This window comes from Artibeus jamaicensis, unplaced genomic scaffold, assembly GCF_021234435.1.
Source record: "Artibeus jamaicensis isolate MK-2021 breed Jamaican fruit bat unplaced genomic scaffold, CSHL_Jam_final contig_475, whole genome shotgun sequence".
NCBI lineage: Eukaryota > Metazoa > Chordata > Mammalia > Chiroptera > Phyllostomidae > Artibeus > Artibeus jamaicensis.
The window spans coordinates 8,449,057-8,454,765 of record NW_026521852.1 but is presented as its reverse complement, the minus strand read 5'-3'; positions in this window follow the sequence as shown (position 1 = coordinate 8,454,765).

Below are 5,709 nucleotides of genomic sequence, written 5' to 3'. Positions count from 1 at the left end.
TGTAAAAGGCGTGTTTTAATCTAACTCTGACTGGAGCACTTTCAACGCTCTTTCAATGTTCATTACTATTGAAAGGGGGAGAGGCACAATGTCCCTGGAAACATACTGTTTTCACCCATCTTTTTGAAGTATTTTTCTAAAATATCTCCTTTGAGACCGTTTCTTAGCAAAGACCACGTAAATGAACTTTCGGTCAGAAACTGAGTGAAGAAGCAGGCACCAATATATCCTTATCCACCAGAGTAAGCCAGAATGCGGTAGTTTCACCCAAAGCACTATTACAGGAGAAATGTTCAGCCTGAAGAAGGATGCATTCAAATGCTCCAATGGAGTTTTAAACTGAATTGAAATAGTCTAAGTGAATATGAATGTGAAATCACAGTTGAACACTTTTAGCGCATCACGCTCTCTTAGTAAACAGTGAATAATCTGAAGTTTTCTAAATTCCTCTGAAGTAAAATCACTTCATATATAGTGAGTTTCTCACCAAAGTTGTCTTCACCATTTATCTACTTAAGAGAGAGCTCTCTTTACTAGAGGAAGAAATGAGCTTTTCCTGAGCGGGAATGTACCGTTTTCTGAAGTCTGTTGGAATACCTTTCAGAAATATGTGTTTGGAGGATAGATTGATAGAGAAAGCCATCGGACCTTCAGTTCTGCCATCAGGATAGGTGAATAGAAGCTTAAATCTGCAGCCCTATGCAGTGAATTACCCAATGCAGACACGCTCCACCAAAGTATTTCTTATATCCAAAGAAAAACAGTTGTATATTCATGGATTCTATAGAATATCACTGGAAATGAAGCAGTTTCTTGAAGTCCCACACAATGTGAAGCTAGAGTTTGAGTGTTCATCACCAAATTCCTTTCTCTTTTGTATACACGTAAAGAATTCCTTGAAATCACTGTGGAATGGCATGTTTTGTAAAAGGCGTGTTTTAATGTAACTCTGACTGGAGCACTTTCAACGCTCTTTCAATGTTCATTACTATTGAAAGGTGGAGAGGCACAATGTCCCTGGAAACGTACTGTTTTCACCCATCTTTTTGAAGTATTTTTCTAAAATATCTCCTTTGGGACTGTTTCTTAGCAAAGACCACGTAAATGAACTTTCGGTCAGACAATGAGTGAAGAAGCAGGCACCAATATATCCTTATCCACCAGAGTAAGCCAGAATGCGGTAGTTTTACCCAAAGCACTATTACAGGAGAAATGTTCAGCCTGAAGAAGGATGCATTCAAATGCTCCAATGGAGTTTTAAACTGAATTGAAATAGTCTAAGTGAATATGAATGTGAAATCACAGTTGAACACTTTTAGCGCATCACGCTCTCTTAGTAAACAGTGAATAATCTGAAGTTTTCTAAATTCCTCTGAAGTAAAATCACTTCATATATAGTGAGTTTCTCACCAAAGTTGTCTTCACCATTTATCTACTTAAGAGAGAGCTCTCTTTACTAGAGGAAGAAATGAGCTTTTCCTGAGCGGGAATGTACTGTTTTCTGAAGTCTGTTGGAATACCTTTCAGAAATATGTGTTTGGAGGATAGATTGATAGAGAAAGCCATCGGACCTTCAGTTCTGCCATCAGGATAGGTGAATAGAAGCTTAAATCTGCAGCCCTATGCAGTGAATTACCCAATGCAGACACGCTCCACCAAACTATTTCTTGTATCCAAAGAAAAACAGTTGTATATTCATGGATTCTATAGAATATCACTGGAAATGAAGCAGTTTCTTGAAAGTCCCACACAATGTGAAGCTAGAGTTTGAGTGTTCATCACCAAATTCCTTTCTCTTTTGTATACACGTAAAGAATTCCTTGAAATCACTGTGGAATAGCATGTTTTGTAAAAGGCGTGTTTTAATCTAACTCTGACTGGAGCACTTTCAGCGCTCTTTCAATGTTCATTACTATTGAAAGGGGGAGAGGCACAATGTCCCTGGAAACATACTGTTTTCACCCATCTTTTTGAAGTATTTTTCTAAAATATCTCCTTTGGGACCGTTTCTTAGCAAAGACTACGTGAATGAACTTTCGGTCAGACAATGAAGAAGAAGCAGACACCAATATATCCTTATCCACCAGAGTAAGCCAGAATGCGGTAGTTTCACCCAAAGCACTATTACAGGAGAAATGTTCAGCCTGAAGAAGGATGCATTCAAATGCTCCAATGGAGTTTTAAACTGAATTGAAATAGTCTAAGTGAATATGAATGTGAAATCACAGTTGAACACTTTTAGCGCATCACGCTCTCTTAGTAAACAGTGAATAATCTGAAGTTTTCTAAATTCCTCTGAAGTAAAATCACTTCATATATAGTGAGTTTCTCACCAAAGTTGTCTTCACCATTTATCTACTTAAGAGAGAGCTCTCTTTACTAGAGGAAGAAATGAGCTTTTCCTGAGCGGGAATGTACCGTTTTCTGAAGTCTGTTGGAATACCTTTCAGAAATATGTGTTTGGAGGATAGATTGATAGAGAAAGCCATCGCACCTTCAGTTCTGCCATCAGGATAGGTGAATAGAAGCTTAAATCTGCAGCCCCATGCAGTGAATTACCCAATGCATACACGCTCCACCAAAGTATTTCTTGTATCCAAAGAAAAACAGTTGTATATTCATGGACTCTGTAGAATATCACTGGAAATGAAGCAGTTTCTTGAAGTCCCACACAATGTGAAGCTAGAGTTTGAGTGTTCATCACCAAATTCCTTTCTCTTTTGTATACACGTAAAGAATTCCTTGAAATCACTGTGGAATGGCATGTTTTGTAAAAGGCGTGTTTTAATGTAACTCTGACTGGAGCACTTTCAACGCTCTTTCAATGTTCATTACTATTGAAAGGTGGAGAGGCACAATGTCCCTGGAAACGTACTGTTTTCACCCATCTTTTTGAAGTATTTTTCTAAAATATCTCCTTTGGGACTGTTTCTTAGCAAAGACCACGTAAATGAACTTTCGGTCAGAAACTGAGTGAAGAAGCAGGCACCAATATATCCTTATCCACCAGAGTAAGCCAGAATGCGGTAGTTTTACCCAAAGCACTATTACAGGAGAAATGTTCAGCCTGAAGAAGGATGCATTCAAATGCTCCAATGGAGTTTTAAACTGAATTGAAATAGTCTAAGTGAATATGAATGTGAAATCACAGTTGAACACTTTTAGCGCATCACGCTCTCTTAGTAAACAGTGAATAATCTGAAGTTTTCTAAATTCCTCTGAAGTAAAATCACTTCATATATAGTGAGTTTCTCACCAAAGTTGTCTTCACCATTTATCTACTTAAGAGAGAGCTCTCTTTACTAGAGGAAGAAATGAGCTTTTCCTGAGCGGGAATGTACCGTTTTCTGAAGTCTGTTGGAATACCTTTCAGAAATATGTGTTTGGAGGATAGATTGATAGAGAAAGCCATCGGACCTTCAGTTCTGCCATCAGGATAGGTGAATAGAAGCTTAAATCTGCAGCCCTATGCAGTGAATTACCCAATGCAGACACGCTCCACCAAAGTATTTCTTCTATCCAAAGAAAAACAGTTGTATATTCATGGACTCTGTAGAATATCACTGGAAATGAAGCAGTTTCTTGAAAGTCCCACACAATGTGAAGCTAGAGTTTGAGTGTTCATCACCAAATTCCTTTCTCTTTTGTATACACGTAGAGAATTCCTTGAAATCACTGTGGAATAGCATGTTTTGTAAAAGGCGTGTTTTAATCTAACTCTGACTGGAGCACTTTCAACGCTCTTTCAATGTTCATTACTATTGAAAGGTGGAGAGGCACAATGTCCCTGGAAACGTACTGTTTTCACCCATCTTTTTGAAGTATTTTTCTAAAATATCTCCTTTGGGACCGTTTCTTAGCAAAGACTACGTAAATGAACTTTCGGTCAGACAATGAGTGAAGAAGCAGGCACCAATATATCCTTATCCACCAGAGTAAGCCAGAATGCGGTAGTTTTACCCAAAGCACTATTACAGGAGAAATGTTCAGCCTGAAGAAGGATGCATTCAAATGCTCCAATGGAGTTTTAAACTGAATTGAAATAGTCTAAGTGAATATGAATGTGAAATCACAGTTGAACACTTTTAGCGCATCACGCTCTCTTAGTAAACAGTGAATAATCTGAAGTTTTCTAAATTCCTCTGAAGTAAAATCACTTCATATATAGTGAGTTTCTCACCAAAGTTGTCTTCACCATTTATCTACTTAAGAGAGAGCTCTCTTTACTAGAGGAAGAAATGAGCTTTTCCTGAGCGGGAATGTACTGTTTTCTGAAGTCTGTTGGAATACCTTTCAGAAATATGTGTTTGGAGGATAGATTGATAGAGAAAGCCATCGGACCTTCAGTTCTGCCATCAGGATAGGTGAATAGAAGCTTAAATCTGCAGCCCTATGCAGTGAATTACCCAATGCAGACACGCTCCACCAAACTATTTCTTGTATCCAAAGAAAAACAGTTGTATATTCATGGATTCTATAGAATATCACTGGAAATGAAGCAGTTTCTTGAAAGTCCCACACAATGTGAAGCTAGAGTTTGAGTGTTCATCACCAAATTCCTTTCTCTTTTGTATACACGTAAAGAATTCCTTGAAATCACTGTGGAATGGCATGTTTTGTAAAAGGCGTGTTTTAATCTAACTCTGACTGGAGCACTTTCAACGCTCTTTCAATGTTCATTACTATTGAAAGGTGGAGAGGCACAATGTCCCTGGAAACGTACTGTTTTCACCCATCTTTTGGAAGTATTTTTCTAAAATATCTCCTTTGGGACCGTTTCTTAGCAAAGACTACGTAAATGAACTTTCGGTCAGACAATGAGTGAAGAAGCAGGCACCAATATATCCTTATCCACCAGAGTAAGCCAGAATGCGGTAGTTTTACCCAAAGCACTATTACAGGAGAAATGTTCAGCCTGAAGAAGGATGCATTCAAATGCTCCAATGGAGTTTTAAACTGAATTGAAATAGTCTAAGTGAATATGAATGTGAAATCACAGTTGAACACTTTTAGCGCATCACGCTCTCTTAGTAAACAGTGAATAATCTGAAGTTTTCTAAATTCCTCTGAAGTAAAATCACTTCATATATAGTGAGTTTCTCACCAAAGTTGTCTTCACCATTTATCTACTTAAGAGAGAGCTCTCTTTACTAGAGGAAGAAATGAGCTTTTCCTGAGCGGGAATGTACCGTTTTCTGAAGTCTGTTGGAATACCTTTCAGAAATATGTGTTTGGAGGATAGATTGATAGAGAAAGCCATCGGACCTTCAGTTCTGCCATCAGGATAGGTGAATAGAAGCTTAAATCTGCAGCCCTATGCAGTGAATTACCCAATGCAGACACGCTCCACCAAAGTATTTCTTGTATCCAAAGAAAAACAGTTGTATATTCATGGATTCTATAGAATATCACTGGAAATGAAGCAGTTTCTTGAAGTCCCACACAATGTGAAGCTAGAGTTTGAGTGTTCATCACCAAATTCCTTTCTCTTTTGTATACACGTAAAGAATTCCTTGAAATCACTGTGGAATGGCATGTTTTGTAAAAGGCGTGTTTTAATCTAACTCTGACTGGAGCACTTTCAACGCTCTTTCAATGTTCATTACTATTGAAAGGTGGAGAGGCACAATGTCCCTGGAAACGTACTGTTTTCACCCATCTTTTTGAAGTATTTTTCTAAAATATCTCCTTTGGGACTGTTTCTTAGCA